Source organism: Anolis carolinensis, unplaced genomic scaffold, assembly GCF_035594765.1.
Source record: "Anolis carolinensis isolate JA03-04 unplaced genomic scaffold, rAnoCar3.1.pri scaffold_7, whole genome shotgun sequence".
Taxonomy (NCBI): Eukaryota; Metazoa; Chordata; class Lepidosauria; order Squamata; family Dactyloidae; genus Anolis; species Anolis carolinensis.
The window spans coordinates 15,019,095-15,038,228 of NW_026943818.1; the positions used below are offsets into that span (position 1 = coordinate 15,019,095).

The 19,134-nt window shown below is 42.0% G+C and overlaps 1 protein-coding gene across 2 annotated transcripts in view; it reads left to right on the forward strand.

Moving 5' to 3' along the window:
• The first annotated feature begins 15,492 nt into the window (after positions 1-15,492).
• ntng2 (netrin G2) overlaps positions 15,493-19,134 on the forward strand; it is a 64,113-nt gene continuing 60,471 nt past the window's right edge. Inside the window, exon 1 of one of the 2 annotated variants that reach the window (XM_062959176.1) lies at positions 15,493-15,711. The gene's annotated coding sequence lies outside the window, so the exon portion shown is untranslated. The remainder of the gene's footprint in view (positions 15,712-19,134) is intronic. The other variant, XM_062959175.1, reaches the window with a different exon arrangement.

The following is a 19,134-nucleotide window of genomic DNA, read 5'->3' on the forward strand; positions in this document are numbered from 1 at the left end:
ATTTCTCTATTAATATTATTAATTGATATTACTGATTTTATTAATTGTATTAATGTCATTAATATTCTTATTGATATTATTAATGCTATTGATGCCATTATAATATTAATATTATTATTGATTTTATTAATGTAATTATATTATTAATGTTATTAATATCAATATTATTACTATTCCAATGTCTAGATAATAATATCATCAATATTCTGATTGATATTATTGCTGTTTTGCTGTTATTAATGTCATGATGTTATTTATGTTACATATTATTATTCCAGTGTCTAGATAATAATATCATCAATATTCTGATTGATATTATTGCTGTTTTGCTGTTATTAATGTCACGATGTTACTTATATTATTGATATTATTATGTTATTAATGTCATTATATTATTAATGTTATCAATATTATTAATATTACTATTGATATACATATGTGTGTGTGTGTTTGAAAAAGAACTCCCTATTCACCATTTAATTAGCCATAAATGGCATTATCTGCTCTTAATTTGCCCCTTTCCAGCTAAATTAATGGCCGTCCTGCTACCTCGTTATGGCATATACCTCGTTTATGTCCTTTTACTTTGTCCGGAACCTCCTTCCTTTCCATTGAAGTCGGTGACCCTCACGTTACGAGAAAGTTTTCGTGTCTATCCACTTACGACTGCGTTCCATCACGGCTATTTTAATATCGTTACCCATTCTGGGATTTTGATGAAGAGCGGGATAAAAATAGAACGCAACAAATGCATGAATCCCACAAACCGCTTGCGATGAACAGAGTCGCGTTTCTTGTTGTCATCTGGAAGGAGCCATATGGGGAGCGAAAGGGAAAAAAACAACACAATAATGTGAATTAAGATGGCAGTCCTTTTGCGATGGGATTTCAGTTCCTCTAAATCGGGGCCCAGAAAGAGAGTGATTAATCAGCAGAGGAGAGAAAGGGAATGTTTCAGACGCAGCAGCAGATTGTTATTGAAACAAAATAATGAGCAGGCTTCTCACGGAAAGAGACCTTGAGTTTCCCTTAAGAAGGTCTGTTTTCTCTGAAAGATTCAAAGGTGGTCTTCTTTATTCGTTTAGTCGTTTCCGACTTCATGGACCAGTTCACACCAGAGTTCCCTGTCGGCCGTCGCCACCCCCAGTTCCTTCAAGGTCAAACCAGTCCCTTCAAGGAAGTGAGAATATTAATGTTAACACCTGGAATACTGCGTCCAATTTTGGGCACCGAAGATGAAGGGAGATGTTGACAAGCTGGAAAGCGTCCAGAGGAGGGCGACTAAAATGATTGGGGGTCTGGAGAACAAGCCCTATGAGGAGCGGCTTAAAGAGCTGGGCATGTTTAGCCTGCAGAAGAGAAGGCTGAGAGGAGACATGATAGCCATGTACAAATATGTGAAGGGAAGTCATAGGGAGGAGGGAGGGAGCTTGTTTTCTGCTGCCCTGCAGACTAGGACGCAATGGAACAATGGTTTCAAACTACAGGAAAGGAGATTCCACCTGAACATCAGGAAGAACTTCCTCACTGTGAGAAGGGCTGTTCGGCAGTGGAACTCTCTGCCCCGGGCTGTGGTGGAGGCTCCTTCTTTGGAAGCTTTTAAGCAGAGGCTGGATGGCCATCTGTCGGGGGTGCTTTGAGTGCGATTTCCTGCTTCTTAGCAGAAAGGGGTTGGACTAGATGGCCCATGAGGTCTCTTCCAACTCTACTATTCTATGATTCTATGATTCTATGTTTGACAGAAAGAGAGTGATTAATCAGCAGAGAAAGGGAATGTTTCAGACGCAGCAGCAGATTGTTATTGAAACAAAATAATGAGCAGGCTTCTCACGGGAAGAGACCTTGAGTTTCCCTTAAGAAGGTCTGCTTTCTCTGAAAGATTCTTCTTTATTCGTTTAGTCGTTTCCGACTCTTCGTGACCTCATGGACCAGTCCATGCCACAGCCTACCCCCAGCTCCTTCAAGGTCAAGCCAGTCCCTTCAAGGATACCATCCATCCATCCTTGGTCAGCCCCTCTTCCTTTTTACTTCCTTTCCCCAGCATCATTCTCTTCTCCAAGGCCTCCTGTCTTCTCATGACATGGCCAAAGCCCTTCATCTTTGCCTCTCACATCCTTCCCTCCACTTAGCAGTCGTGTTGTATTCCAGCCTCCACCTGAGCTGTCAGGTGAGCCTGAGGTTGGGCCTGCTCAGCCCGTGGTTGTCGCTGCACCTGGCTTGCCAGAGGACTCTGGGTTTGGGCTTGAGATTCCTGTTCCTAGTGGATTCTGGGACCAGAGACATAATGGTTTCAAGCAGGCAGCTTGGACCGCATTCCTCACAGGAGTCAAGGTCGGATCTTCTTGTGCCAAATTGACATTCTAGTTCGGATTCTGAAAGTCAGAACGTTAATGTTTGACAGATTGTTATTGAAACAAAATAATGAGCAGGCTTCTCACGGGAAGAGACCTTGAGTTTCCCTTAAGAAGGTCTGCTTTCTCTGAAAGATTCAAAGGTGGTCTTCTTCTTTATTCGTTTAGTCGTTTCTGACTTTTTGTGACTTCATGGACCAGTCCAAGCCAGAGCTCGCCCCCAGTTCCTTCAAGTTCATGCCAATCACTTCAAGGATACAGTCTATCCATCTCGCACTTGGTCAGCTTAAGCGGCTGAGGGTGAAAAGGAAGGGGCCTGAAGCTGTTAGGAATGGTAGGAATTGAAGTCCAAAACCTTTGGAGGGCCCAAGTTGGCCCATGCCTGTTATAGACTCAAGTGACAAACCTTACCTTACCTATCAACCTACCTTTGCGCTTTTATCACCAAATTAGAGAAACGAGCATCTAGGCGATATTTAAACTTAAAGATCGGATGGGCAAATGTACGGCGATGTGAGAAAGTGCTGGAGATGGTTGACTCCGTATTACCTCCATAGCCCGGCTCACTTTTTGCAATTGTTTTCACGCTTCCAAAAGTGTGAAAAACACTCAGTTCAGATGGGAACCCAAGGAGGAGAAGTTTTAGCTGCTTAGCAAAGGCCTATTAAGACACCGGTTTGGGCCTTCAGGATGCCAAGCCTCCGTTTCCCAGTCATCCCAGTATCTGGGATGAGGAAATACTTGGATTAGTGGTCGATGGTAGCGAAAAGGAGAATGCTTTGCCGTACAGTCGCTCGGCTCCAACACATTCTTCTGGGTTGAATTTTATGAATTTTCCTTCCTTGTACGAAAAAACAACATTGCGAGAGATGTGTGATCTCCAAATTTTCTGGCATTTGCAAAAACAGACACATGACTAAGCAGTGCACCTAAAAAACTAAACCCGTGGTAGTTATAGCAACTGAGAGGGAACGGCAATGCGTTCGCGGCACAATGCGGCAGGGACCGGGCGCCAAAGAGCCCAAGGAATTCCCACAGGTGCCTTTCCGCTCCCAAACGGCCTCATTTGTCGGCCACGAAACACCTGCACGAAACACTCCGCACAATATTCATAGCACTGCAGGCCGTGACAAATCATCGACATCGGGAGGGATCGAGGCAGCCCGGCAGGCCCTTGGTGGGCACGTTCCCGACATCGCCCCGTCCTACACTCACATTTATTTATTACTAGCTTGGGGACCCGGCGGTGCCCGGGTCTTTTGAGAAAGTCATTGTTTGCCTTTGTTACAAGTTTAGTCTAGCTCCAGGGTCAGTGGGGTTCAGTGGGTGCAGATGAACTACAACTCCCATATGCAATTCCCATAGTAATAGAATAGTAATAATAATATCCTCAAATATTAAATAATAAGATCCTCAAAGCACAGCAGACAAAAAAAATCAGTACAAGAAAACCGCACTACAAACTAGAGCTGGCAGCTGGCACAACAAAACATAATAATAATAATAATAATAATAATAATAATAATAAGAAGAAGAAGAAGAAGAAGAAGAATAAATAACATGCCCTGGCAGAATATGTAAAGCAAAGTGAAGAACCTGCTTTGATTGAAGTCAAAAATCAGAAACTCCTCAAAGCACAGCAGACAAAAAACCAGTACAAGAAAACCGCACTACAAACTAGAGCTGACAGCTGGCACAACAAAACATTGCATGGAAAGTTCCTTGACAAAATTGAAGGAAAAGCTGACAAGGAGAAGACCAGGCTCTGGCTCACGAATGGGACCCTGAAGAAGGAGACAGAAGGCCTGATCCTTGCAGCCCAGGAGCAAGACATCAGGACAAAGGCAATTAATAATAATAATAATAACAATAATAATAATAATAGAAGACCTGGCTCTGGCTCACGAATGGGACCCTGAAGAAGGAGACAGAAGGCCTGATCCTTGCAGCCCAGGAGCAAGCCATCAGAACAAAGGCAATTAATAATAATAATAATAATAATAATAATAATAATAATAATAATAATGGAAGACCTGGCTCTGGCTCACGAATGGGACCCTGAAGAAGGAGACGGAAGGCCTGATCCTTGCAGCCCAGGAGCAAGACATCAGGACAAAGGCAATTAAGGCCAAGATCGAAAAATCAGCTGATGACCCAAAATGCAGACTGTGCAAGGAAGCTGACGAAACCATGGATCATCTCCTCAGTTGCTGTAAAAAAATCACACAGACAGACTACAAACCGAGGCACAACTATGTGGCCCAAAGGATTCATTGGCAGCTCACATGGGGACCAAGCCCAGCAATCTATATCTATCTATATCTTCTATATCTATATCTACAGTAGAGTCTCGCTTATCCAACGTAAACGGGCCGGCAGAACGTCGGATAAGTGAATATGTTGGAGAGATTAAGGAAAAGCCTATTACACACCAAATTAGGTTATGATTTTACAAATTAAGCACCAAAACATCATTGGACAGAAAAAGTAGTTCAATACGCAGTCATGCTATGTAGTAATTCCTGTATTTACGAATTTAGCACCAAAATATCACGATGTATTGAAAACATTGACTACAAAAATGCGTTGGATAATCCAGAATGTTGGATAAGTGAGACTCTACTGTATTAGTATTATATTGTATTACAAAATAATACAGTAGAATCTCACTTATCCAAGCTAAACAGGCCGGCAGAAGCTTGGATAAGCGAATATCTTGGATAATAAGGAAGGATTAAGGAAAAGACTATTAAACATGAAATTATGATTTTACAAATTAAGCACCAAAACATCATGTTATAATTTGACAGAAAAAGTAGTTCGATACGCAGTAATGTTATTTTGTAATGACTGTATTTACCAGGCATGGGCAAACTTGGGCCCTCCGGGTGTTTTGGACTTCAACTCCCACAATTCCTAACAGCCTACCGGCTGTTAGGAATTGTGGGAGTTGAAGTCCAAAACACCCGGAGGGCCCAAGTTTGCCCAGGCCTGGTATTTACGAATTGAGCACCAAAATATCACGATATATTGAAAACATTGACTACAAAAATGCGTTGGATAATCCAGAATGTTGGATAAGTGAGACTCTACTGTATCTAGACCAGAATGAAGAAGGCGGGGCCAGGAAGACATCTTATAGCTTTTCGGTGAATCTCCTGCGAAGGGAGTTGAAGTTCTCTTTGCTTGGAGAAGAGCCTGAGGCTCCGGCATACCAATCACCCTCCGGCCCACTATTTGTATCCTGAATTTGTATTTAAATCATAGCCCTTTTTGTCTACATTTGCATCTCTACATACAAATGAGGACGTCTATGGAAATTCATGCTTCTCCGCATGGATTTGGGTTCTTCCTTGGAAAAAGCATACAGAGTCAGGGGCCGTCGACACTGCCATAGAATGCCGTTTTGGAAGGATCCATGTGAGCTGCCCTGAGTCCCCTCGGGGAGAAGGGGCGGGATACAAGAATAAAGTTGTTGTTGTTGTTGTTGTTGTTGTTGTTGTTGTTATTATTATTATATATGTACTAGCTGTGCCCGGCCACGCGTTGCTGTGTTGTTGTCTGGTGGTGTTGGTGATAAATTGTTGAGGTCGTGGTGGTATTGAATGTCTGTTGTATGGTTGTTTTTATGTTTAGTATGCACACTGAAGTGGATTATATGGCAGTGTGGAGTCAAGATAATCCAGTTCAAAGCAGATAATATAAGATTCTAAATGGGTTATATAGCTTGAGTCTACACTGCCATATAATCCAGTTAAAATCTGATAATCTGTGGAAGAGGCCTAAGTGAGGCCTAAGTCTTCCTGTCCCCTGGGCTGAGTAGGTTGCTAGGAGACCAAGTGGGCGGAGCTTAGCCTTCAAACTGGTAGCAATTGGATAAAAACTATTATTCCTCTCCCTATAATTAGGACTTTATTTTTCTTTTCTTTTTGTTGTATCAACCTTGAGGCGTGAATGATGGGTTGTGTTGTCAAATTTCGAGGTTGGGGGGCCTGTAGTTTTGTTGTTTTGTCCGCTGCCCTGATGCCATCACTCTTTTATATATATAGATAATATCTATCGATCTATCTAAAACCAGCATAGTAAATAAAGAGCAACACTCTGAAAACAGGGGAATTCCAGGCAGGAAACAATCAGGGCCAGCTAACACCTCCCAACAAAGGATTCCCCCGGGAGAAATCAGCCAGGCTTTGAAGCTGCAAGGCCATTAAATGCTAATCAAGGTGACTAATTGCAGCATTCGTTCCTGCCTCCAACAGACAAACTTCTTTCTCCCACGCTAGATATTATTCCACACTTGCCTGCCTGTTTCTTACCTAGAACAACACTCTGAAAACAGGGGAATTACAGACAGGAAACAATCAGGGCCAGTTAACACCTCCCAACTAAAGATTCCCCCGGGAGAAATCAGCCAGGCTTTGAAGCGACAAGGCCATTAATTGCTGATCAAGGTGGCTAATTGACTATGCCACAGCAACACGTGGCCGGGCACAGCAAACCCATATAAAGCTTTGCTTCTACCTGCGGTTTGCTCGTCAAACTGAAGGACCGTGTCGCGAAAGGATGTGGGTCTAGCTCAGGCCTGGGCCAACTTGGGCCCTCCCTCCCTCCCTCCCTCGAACCCAGGTGTTTTGGACTTCAACTCCCACAATTCCTTTCCCGCTCTCCTGACGTTATGCTTCTGTGGCCTTTTCTCACTTTTTGGCTGACGATCTGCAGCATAATCCACTAGTAACAGCAGCAAGTTATTCTGCAGCCAATGCCTGAAGAAAATTCAATTTGTCTGATTATTTTGGCCGGGAGTCTTCATTTGGGAAGGGTTTAAAGTTGCTGAGGATCCCAGAACAACATTGCTGCTTTGGAAAGGAACGGCTGCACTGGCGCGGAGAAGAGAACCCTGCTTTGGCCACATTTTGGATAATATTATTCAGTACCATTCTCCGTATCCCAAAGAACTGATCCTTGCAAATTGTATGCAAATAATGCAACGGGTGCAGAGTGGATTCGGCCACAATCCTTTGAGGATAAGAGTGAACTTGCCATGATCTCCAATCTTTGACATCTCCGGTCGGCTGACAAAGAACAGATGCCAGCCATAAAACGAGCCAGCCATAAAACCTCAATGACCCTCTGATGTGCGAGAGCCCCTATATAAATGGGCCAAAGAGAAGGTTCTGGTATTCTGTACAATAAAACCTGTTGGAATCTACCAGCGTGTGTCTTGGACGGGCCAGCCATAAAACCTCAATGACCCTCTGGTATGCGAGAGCCCCTATATAAATGGGCCAAAGAGAAGGTTCTGGTATTCTGTACAATAAAACCTGTTGGAATCTACCAGCGTGTGTCTTAGACGGGCCAGCCATGAAACCTCAATGACCCTCTGGTATGCGAGAGCCCCTATATAAATGGGCCAAAGAGAAGGTTCTGGTATTCTATACAATAAAACTTGTTGGAATCTACCAGCATGTGTCTTGGACGGGCCAGTCATAAAACCTCAATTACCCTCTGGTATGCGAGAGCCCCTATATAAATGGGCCAAAGAGAAGGTTCTGGTATTCTGTACAATAAAACCTGTTGGAATCTACCAGCGTGTGTCTTAGACGGGCCAGCCATAAAACCTCAATTACCCTCTGATATGTGAGAGCCCCTATATAAATGGGCCAAAGAGAAGGTTCTGGTATTCTGTACAATAAAACCTGTTGGAATCTACCAGCGTGTGTCTTGGTGCTTTTTCTGGTGACAGAACTTCCTTCTCCCCTTTTGTTCCCAGCCTGAGCCTCATTGAACTGGGAATGTGGGTCCCATGGGCATGCAGAGCGGGACGCTTCCCACGTCTCGACTTGTATGTGTTACTTAGGAAAACAACGGTCTTTGTGAATGAAGATTCCTGTTATAACACTCCGAGGTTTATTTATTTTTATTTTGTGTCACAAGCATTGCATAAATAAATAATAATTTTATAATAACTTTATAATATAAGGGGGGGGATGAAAAACAATACTGTAACTTTATTTTTTTTATCCCACCTACGTCTCCCTGAAGATACTCAGGTGGCTAATGTGGGGAACAAGTCCAACAACATATATGGGATACATGGGTATAAAGGAAAATTAAGAAAGGAAGGGTTATATATCGGTGTGTTGCATGAGAAAACCAGCCCTGGGTCCTTAGGATGTCTAGTTTAGTTTTAATTATTTGAGCCAGTTTAAAATAAGTTTGATGACTTATTTTAAGGTAATCTGTCTCCTGATAAGGAACATGGAAGATTGCCATACAAGCCCGGTGTGTAGCGATTGCGCATGCGCGTTTGCCATTTTAGAAACATTTAGAATCATTACGAATTTTTGGAAATATCCAAAATTTTTGGGTGAAAAAATCAGAAATACTTTCTATTAGACATGTCCAAAAAATCATTTTGAATCGTATATCGGAATTATTTCGGATTGTTCTCGCTTTGTGATACGCATTCCGAGACATTATCTCACAGCACAACCAGCAATGTAATTCGAACCATTGTTGGCCCATTCTCTAATTGTTTCTTAATGTTTCGTTAATTCCCCCCCCCCCCAATTTTTTTTTTAATATATTTTCAAAAATATTTTAATTTTTTTTTTGTTTCTTCAACCTACCTTGAATGGGAGCTTAGCGCAGCCTAACATGGCTGCCTCTCCCCGGCCAATCAGAAGCTTCCATGATGGACGCAAAGGTGGGGGCTAACGTCCTTCCACATGGAAGATTGCCATACAAGCGATTGCGCATGCGCGTTTGCCATTTTAGAAACATTTAGAATCATTACGAATTTTTGGAAATATCCGAAATTTTTGGGTGAAAAAATCGGAAATACTTTCTATATCGAAGCGCCAGCGCCCCCTACTTTAGAAACGAGAATTGAAACATTTTTTTCATCGATTGGACATGCCTAATAAACATCTTTACCTCTGGTGGCAGCTTTTAAATAAAACATCTTTAATAACTGGTGGCAGCGGATATAATTTATATAATAATAATATAAATATAATTAATTAATAAAAACAACCTCGATCTCCACATCTCCTCAAATTGTTAGCAGCAGCGGAATTCTGAGTTCTCCTCACTGGAAAACAGAGCGTTTCCTTGCCGTAAATGGCTCGAACTCGCTTCTTCTGCAGATGACCTGCTCCGGCGGCAAAATCGTCCCAGGCATTTCTAGGTGTTGAAATGATACGATGGTGATGCAGATTGTGATTGCGTATTATATGCGGCTGGCTTGCGGCGTCGGTAATTGGGTGGATATGTTAATCATAATCCCTCCAAACAAGCACTTCTTGGTTTGGTTTTGTTTTTTGCAGCTCATGAGCCAGAAGAGAAAAACCTAAAAATATACAAACATTAAATGAGAAGAAATAGAGCTTAGGATTCATTTCCCATCTAATTATTATTGATATTATTGCTATTTGATACACAACAAGTTATTTGTACACAGCAAACAAATATACAGTTATTATTGCTGTTTATTATTATTATTGTATGAAACAGCAAACAAGATCGATATGCTGGATTTCGTATCACAAAACCACAAATCGAACACTTCTCAAGTGTCTAGGACTGTGTGATGTATTTTCGGATGATGCAGCAGATCCCAGTCGGGTGGCCTTTTGCAGTTGGCAGATCGTAATTTTGTCAATGTCTATTGTTTCCAAATGCCGGCTGAGATCTTTTGGCACGGCACCCAGTGTGCCCATCACCACCGGGACCACCTGCACTGGTTTCTGCCAGAGTCTTTGAAGTTCAGTCTTGAGGTCCTGATAGCGGCTGAGTTTTTCCTGTTGTTTTTCGTCAATGCGACTGTCACCTGGGACGGCGACATCAATGATCCAACCCTTTTTCTTTTCCACAACTGTGATGTCTGGTGTGTTGTGTTCCAGAACTTTGTCAGTCTGGATTCGGAAGTCCCACAGTATCTTTGCGTGCTCATTTTCCATTATCTTTGCAGGTTTGTGATCCCACCAGTTCTTTACTGCTGGGAGGTGGGACTTGAGGCATAAGTTCCAATGAATCCTCTGGGCCACATAGTTGTGCCTCTGTTTGTAGTCTGTCTGTGAGATTTTCTTACAGCAGCTGAGGAGATGATCCATGGTTTCGTCAGCTTCCTTGCACAGTCTGCATTTTGGGTCATCAGCTGATTTTTCGATCTTGGCCTGAATGGCCTTTGTCCTGATGTCTTGCTCCTGGGCTGCAAGGATCAGGCCTTCTGTCTCCTTCTTCAGGGTCCCATTTGTGAGCCACAGCCAAGTCTTCCCCTTGTCAGCTTTTACTTCAATTTTGTCAAGGAACTTTCCATGTAGTGTTTTGTTGTGCCAGCTGTCAGCTCTAGTTTGTAGTGCGGTTTTCTTGTACTGGTTTTTTGTCTGCTGTGCTTTGAGGAGTTTCTGATTTTTGACTTCAAGAAGAGAACTTTTCAAAGAAGAGAATGAAAGCAGGTTCTTCACTTTGCTTTACATATTTTGCCAGGGCATGATGTTGTTGTTGTTGTTGTTGTTGTTGTTATTATTATTATTGTTGTTGTTATTATTATTATTATTATTATTATTATTATTATGGGACTGCCTGTATATGAAAGGGCCAAGAGGGAAGGCAGAGATCTTCCCGGGTGACTCGTAGGCTGAACCAACTTGCACTCATCGCAACCAATTGCCAATAGATCCTTTGGCAGAGCCTCCCCTCCTTCTCGGTTGAGTACACAATGCCCAGAAAGAGAAGCCAAGGGTCCTGGCAACGAGACTTTGTCCTCTCTCGCACTGTTGGCTTCAAGGCACAAAACTTGCTGCCCGAAGCCTTTGCTTCAACTCGGTGTCCCCTGTGTTGCCTCTCAGCGAAGCTCCCTTCGGCCGGGAGGAACAAATGAAGACGTCTATGGAAATTTGTGCTTCTCTGCATGGATTTGGGTTCTTCCTTGGAAAACACATACAGAGTCAGGGGCCATCTACACTGCCATAGAATGAAGTTTCATAATGCTGTTTAATTGCATCCTGTGGCAGTGCAGACTCATATAATGCAGTTAAACTACATTATGAAGTGACATATGGCAGTATATGAGGGCTGAATGAGTCGAGACTCGGCTTGGTGAAATCAGGGAACTGGAAACGGTGAAGTGTTCTCAGAAGTCGCTACGTTGACACCACACATTGTTCACAGTGCAAGACACTTTTATGGAACTAAGATCTAATAACAGCGAAGGGAAACCAACTCCCCAAAGGTTGCCAAGGGAATCTCCTATCCAGTATCCCCTCTAGATGCCAATCGTTGACTCCTTCGAAACTGCTGTTTCTGAGATCTCAGTTGATGCAAAAACTCCCTTCTGTCAAAGGATACATTCCCTGGGGAACTCGGGACATCTGGTTCTTCCACGGGAGTCATGTTTTCAGTATCTCTCCCAATTAAGGAAACATCGGAGCTATCCACAGCTGGGCTCTGTAATTGGAAGGAGCTCGGAGAACTGGGTAAAAAGTCAGAATAAGCTTCATCCTGGTCAAAGTTCATTTCTGAACCAGGTTCAGAATTCAAAGGTGGCTGGGCTATAACAAAAGAGTTGGACGTCCTGTGACAGCAACCACTGAGTTTCACAAGCAAAAGGTGGACAGATTGATTCAGGACGATCGTCGTATCCCTCAGGGAGAAATTTCAAGCATCATCGGCATTTCACAAGAACGTGTGGGTCACATTATTGCTTTGCTTGGCTATCGGATGTTGAGAGAACTGTGAGACGCCGGTTGCGGAAACAGAGTGTCGATTTCTTCCGTGACGGCTTCAGAAAACTTGTTCATCGTTGGCAGAAATGTATCCAATTGTCTGGCGATGATGTGGAAACGTGAATAGTGGTTGTTAAAAAGCACATTCTGAGGATTATTTCTGCGTTTATTAAAATACTCCAATTCAATCCCAAGTAACGAAGGCGGAGGCATTACTTTTCATTCAACCCTCCTAGATGGGCCAGAGTCTCTATTCCCCACTATAATATATAGGGAACTTTTCTAAGGATCCTTTTCATTCCAGGAAGACTTCACTGGTTTTGCATAATCCCATAGGAAAGAGGAATGTGGCCAAGGTCCCTCCGGCTATTTCCCAAACCAGATCACTATCATATATATTGTATATAGTCATTGGCGCCCAAGGAAATGTTTCTAGATTCAAACGTAAGGCAAAGTCAAGTGTGTAAAGAGCTTTCAAAGCCAGCGTTTCCGTTTTTAGGGCTCGCTTCCACTTCTAGCAGGAAAAAATAAGTCAGCGTGAACCGAGGGCAACTCTCCAAATTGTGTAATTTGCGCTCTCCTTTCGGCACCCACCTCGGTTTACATTACACTTGCCCCAACTTGCAATCAGATTGGTTCTGAATTAATGACAGCTTCCCTTTTCTGTTAGGAATGAGGAGTTCGGTTTTCACAGAGGAAGGTTTTCTCTATAATTTCTTGACATCTATCGAAATACAGTAGAGTCTCGCTTATCCAACACTCGCTTATCCAACGTTCTGGATTATCCAACGCATTTTTGTAGTCAATGTTGTTCGGGCCTTGCCCCATGTAAGCTGCCCTGAGTCCCTGTGGGGAGATGGTGGCGGGATATAAATAAAGTTTTATTATTATTATTATTATTGTTATTATTATTATTATTATTATTATTATTATTATTATTATTACTGACACAGCAACAGTATGACACAGCAAACAAGATAACATAGCCATATAATAATATAATATATTGTATATACATATAATATTGATAATATTATAATGAATACAATATAATACTAATAATATATATTTTATATATATATAGACTAGTTGTGCCCTGCCACGTGTTGCTGTGGCCCATTGGAATTGCACTGAATAGCTCCGGTTTTTGGGGTTTTTTAGGCCCTGTGGAGGTTCGTGACGTGATATTTTGTGGTTTCAACCTCGAGGCGTAGATGATGGATTGTGTTGTGAAATTTCAAGGTTGGTGGGTGTTTAGTTTTGTTGTTTTGCTCAGAGCCAGGATTCCATCACTCTTTTATATATATAGATATTGCTATAGTGTTCCATATTAGAGATGTGTTTGGTTGATTATTTTCACGTTGTGTGATGTCTGTTCCCATCTCGTGCACCGCTTTGAGTCCCGATTCGGGAGAAAAGCGGGATAGAAATTAATAAAAACATAAGTAAACAATATTCCAAGGCTGATCCCACGGGCCCAGGGCCTTCCTCGTTCATCCTCCACCAGGATGTTTTGCACGGCTCTGCGTGGCATCTTGGCATGAATAATAAATTATGCAAATACGGGGATAGACTTTAATGGTGAGCCCATCTGCCAGGCACTCGCTTGCTTTTACAAGGGACTGGCAGGAGAAGTGTGAAGGCGGTTGCCAGGCAAGAGTCCGGACGACAACAACACCCCTCCAATTAGTGGTTTGCGCCCATCCGTTTCCATAGAATTCCCCCCTAATAAAAATAGTAATATTTCTGCAAAATAGGGGCCAAAGGTCTGGGGAAAGCCAGGGATGCCCCTCCTCCGTCGGAAGCCAAAATTATACTCAGATTGCAAAACAGCATCCATCACACACTCCAATTAAGCCGGCAATAAGCTATCCTCCAAACAATGAAGGTAGAGGCAATGCCGGAATAAAGCTGACCTCAGCATGGTTTTTACATATAGGTTTAATGTGATAGTTTTAATAATAATAATAATAATAATAATAATAATAATAATAATAATAATAAATCTGCCTAGAAGATCAGTACAAGAAAACCGCACTACAAACTAGAGCTGACAGCTGGCACAACAAAACATTGCATTTTCACATGTTCATGCTTAATGTTGTCCACATGCCGGACAACATTATTATTATTATTATTATTATTATTATTATTATTATTATTATTACATGCCCTGGCGGAATATGTAAAGCAAAGTGAAGAACCTGCTTTGATTGAAGTAAAAAATCAGAAACTCCTCAAAGCACAGCAGACAAAGAACCAGTACAAGAAAACCGCACTACAAACTAGAGCTGACAGCTGGCACAACAAAACATTGCACGGAAAGTCCCATTTGTGAGCCAGAGCCAGGCCTTCTCCTTATCAGCTTATCAGGGTCCCCTTCTATCAATCACTTGTATGGCAGAACAGGGTTGGACTAGATGCCCTTTGGGGGTCCCTTCCAACGACAACAACAAGAATAATAATGATATAACATGCCCTGTCAGAATATATAAAGCAAAGTGAAGAACCTGCTTTGATTGAAGTCAAAAATCAGAAACTCCTCAAAGCACAGCAGACAAAGAATCAGTACAAGAAAACCGCACTACAAACTAGAGCTGACAGCTGGCACAACAAAACATTGCATTTTCGCATGTTCATGCTTAATGTTGTCCACATGCCGGACAACATTATTATTATTATTATTATTATTATTATTATTATTATTATTACATGCCCTGGTGGAATACGTAAAGCAAAGTGAAGAACCTGCTTTGATTGAAGTCAAAAATCAGAAACTCCTCAAAGCACAGCAGACAAAAAACCAGTACAAGAAAACAGCACTACAAACTAGAGCAGAATCAGTACAAGAAAACCGCACTACAAACTAGAGCAGAATCAGTACAAGAAAACCGCACTACAAACTAGAGCAGAATCAGTACAAGAAAACCGCACTACAAACTAGAGCAGAATCAGTACAAGAAAACCGCACTACAAACTAGAGCAGAATCAGTACAAGAAAACCGCACTACAAACTAGAGCAGAATCAGTACAAGAAAACCGCACTACAAACTAGAGCTGACAGCTGGCACAACAAAGCATTGTATGGAAAGTTCCTTGACAAAATTGTTCCTGCAAAAGTCTTGGAAAATGAGCACGCAAAGATACTGTGGGACTTCCGAATCCAGACTGACCAAGTTCTGGAACACAACACACCAGACATCACAGTGTTTCCCTTTGTGGGTTGGGCTGGATGTCCTTTGGGGGTCCCTTATGAATTCTACCTCTCTCCCAATCCTATTTCTGGCTGGAGAGGAAGGGGCGTGTCCTTACCCCCTCGGCCCCGCCCCCTGCTGTGTGGGGGGGACACGCCCTCTAGTGGGCGGGGCTAGGGGCGGGGCCTCCTCCGGCTTCTTCTTCGGGAGGAAAAAGTTGGAAGTTGCTGCTGCTGCTGCTGCCTCTGCGCGGAAAGGAAGGAAGGAAGGAAGGAGGGAAGGAAGGAGAGCAAGAAGGAGAGAGAAGGAGCCTCCCCTCGGCCTCTCTCCCGTCCTTCCCTCCTTCCTTCTCCCTGGCGGGCCGGACCCGCCTCGTGCCCTGCCCCGTGACCGGAGCCTCCAGCCCAGGAGGAGGAGGAGGAGAAGCAGAAACAGGAGGTAAGAAGAGGGAGGAGGAGGAGGAGGACACAGATAGACGCTCTCTCTCTCCATCTCTCTCTCTCTATCTATCTATCTATCTCTTCATCTATCTGTCTCGCTATCTATCTATCTACCTGGCTTGCTTTCTATCTATCTCTCCATCTCTCTCACTCTCTATCTATCTCTCTCTCTCTCTATCTATCTATCTCTCCATATATCTATCTCTCTATCTTCCTATCTATCTATCTTTCTATCTATCTATCTATCTATCTATCTATCTATCTATCTATCTATCTATCTATCTCTCTATCATCTTTCTGTCTATCTTTCTATCTGTCTTTCTATCTTTCTTTCTTTCTATCTTTCTATCTATCTCTCCATCTCTCCATCATCTATCTTTCTATCTACCGTTCCATCTCTCTCTCTCTCTCTCTCTCTTTCTCTCCATCTCTCTCACTATCTATCTATCTATCTATCTATCTAGCTATCTGCCTGGCTTGCTATCTCTCTCTCTATCTATCTATCTATCTATCTATCTCTGTATCTCTTTCTATCTCTCTCTCTATTTAACTATCTCTCTCTCCATCTCTCTATCTCTCTGCCTATCTCTCTCTCTCTTTCTCTTTTTCACTCTCTATCTCTATATCCGTGTATCTTTCTCTATATATTTCTCTCTCTCTCTCTCTCTATTTAACTATCTCTCTCTCCATCTCTCTCTCTCTGTGTGTGTGTTTATCTCTCTATCTCTCTCTTTTTCACTCTCTCTCTCTCTCTATCTATCTATCTATCTATCTATCTGAGTGTCTTCCTCTCTCTCTCTTTCTTTCTCTCTTTCAATCTGTCTTTCTGTGCATCTCTATCTGTGTATTTCTCTCTCTCTCCACTTCTCTCTCTCTCTCTCTCGTTCTCTCTCTCTCCACCTCTCTATCCATCTGTGTATCTATCTCTCTATCACTCTCCCTCTTTCTTTCTCTATCTTCCTATTTGTATATATCTCTCTCTCCATCTCTATTTAACTCTTTCTCTCTCTCTATCTATCTGTCTATCTCTCTCTATTTCTCTCTGTATATCTGTATCTCTCTGTCTGTCTCTCTCTCTCTCTCTCCATCTCTCTCTCTCTATCTTTCTATCTATCTCTCTTTCTTTCTATCTATCTATCTCCCTATCTTGCTATCTATCTTTCTATCTTTCTTTCTTTCTTTCTATCTTTCTATCTATATATCTATCTCTCCATCTATTTATCACTCTCTATCTATCTATCTATCTATCTATCACTCCATCTCTCTCTCTTATCTAGATTTCTTTCTCTCTCTGTGTGTGTGTTTACCCCTCCATCTCTATCTATCTATCTATCTATCTATCTATCTATCTCTTTCTCTCTCTCCATCTCTATTTAACTCTCTCTCTCTGTCTATCTCTTTCTCTCTCTCTCTCTCTCTCTCTCTCCATCTATCTGTCTATCTCTCTTTATTTCTCTCTGTATATCTGTATATATCTCTCTCTCCATCTCTCTCTCTATCTTTCTATCTATCTATCTCTCTATCTTGCTATCTATCTTTCTATCTTTCTTTCTATCTATCTATCTCGCTATCTATCTTTCTATCTATCTATCTATCTATCTATCTATCTCTCTCCATCTCTATTTAACTCTCTCTCTGTCTCTCTCTTTCTCTCTCTCTCTCTATCTATCTGTCTATCTCTCTCTATTTCTCTCTGTATATCTGTATCTCTCTGTCTCTCTATCTCTCTCTCTCCATCTCTCTCTCTCTTTCTTTCTATCTATCTATCTCCCTATCTTGCTATCTATCTTTCTATCTTTCTTTCTATCTATCTATCTATCTATCTATTTATCACTCTCTATCTATCTATCTATCTATCTATCTGTCACTCCATCTCTCTCTCTTATCTAGATTTCTCTCTCTCTGTGTGTGTGTGTATGTTTACCCCTCCATCTCTATCTATCTATCTTTCTATCTATCTTTCTTTCTTTCTTTCTTTCTATCTATCTATCTATCTATCTATCTACCTACCTATCTTGCTATCTTTCTTTCTTTCTATCTATCTATCTATCTCGCTATCTATCTTTCTATCTATCTATCTATCTATCTATCTATCTATCTATCTATCTATCTATCTGTCACTCCATCTCTCTCTCTTATCTAGATTTCTTTCTCTCTCTGTGTGTGTATGTTTACCCCTCCATCTCTATCTATCTATCTATCTATCTATCACTCCATCTCTTTCTCTTTCTCCCTCCCTCCATCCCAAGGGTCCCTTTCTCTCCCTTTCTCCGGAGCTCTCCTTCAGCACTCCCTCCTTCTCTCTCTTTCGCTCTCTCTCTCTCTCTATCCCCCTCTCTCTCTCCTTCTGCCGAAAGAAGGAAAGAGAGAGAAAAGGAAGGAAGGAAAGAAGGGCGGAGAAGGGCCCCCCTCCCCTCCCCCCCAGCCGTGCTCTTCTTTTCTCTTCTTTCGCCCATTCCCTTCTTCTTTCTCTTTCTCCTTCTTTCGCTTCTTCATTCCTTCCCTCTTGCCCACTTCCTTTCTTTTCCTTCTTCTTCCTTCCTTCCTTCCTTTCTTTCCTTCTTTCTCTTCTTCTTTCTATCTTTCTTTCTTTCTTTTTCCCCTCTTCCTCCTTTCTTTCTCTTTTCTTTCTTTCCCTCCGTTTCTTCCTTCTTTTACTGCTTCCCTCCCTTCTTCTTTCTCTCCTTCATTCCTTCTCTCTATCCCCTTCCTTCCTTCCTTCTCCTCCCTTCCTTCCTTCCTTCCTTCCTTCCTCCTTCCTTCCTTCCTTTTCCTCTTTCTTTCTTTCTTTCTTTCTTTCTTCTCCTTCTCCTTCTCCTTCTCCCTTCCCTCCCTCCCTCTTTCTTTACTTCTGTCTTTCTCTCTTTTTCCCCTTTCTTTCTGTCTTCTTTCTTTCCCTCCGTTTCTTCCTTCTTTCACTGCTTCCCCTCCTTCTCTTTCCCTCTTCTTTCTTTCTTTCTTTCTTTCTTTCTCCTTTCTCTCCTTCCTTCCCTCCTCTTCCTTCCTTCTTTCCCTCTTATTTTCTTCTTTCTTTCCCTTCCTCTTCCTTTCCTTCCTTCCTTCCTTCGTTCTTTCCTTCCTTCCATCTTTCTTTCTCTCTCTCTCTCTTCTTTCTTTCCCTCCATTTCTTCCTTCTTTAACTGCTTTCTCCTTCCTTCCATCCATCTTTCTTTCTTTCTTTCTTTCTTTCTTTCTTTCTTTCTGTCTTTCTGTCTTTCTGTCTTTCTTTCTTTCTTTCTTTCTTTCTTCTTTCTTTCCTTCCTTCTTTCCCTCTTATTTTCTTCTTCCTTCCTTCTCTATTCTCCTTCTTTCCTTCTTTCTTTCTTTCCTTCCTTCCATCTTTCTTTCTTCCTTCCTTCCTTCCTTCCTTCCTTCTTTCTTTCCCTCCATTTCTTCCTTCTTTCTCTCCTTCATTCCTTCC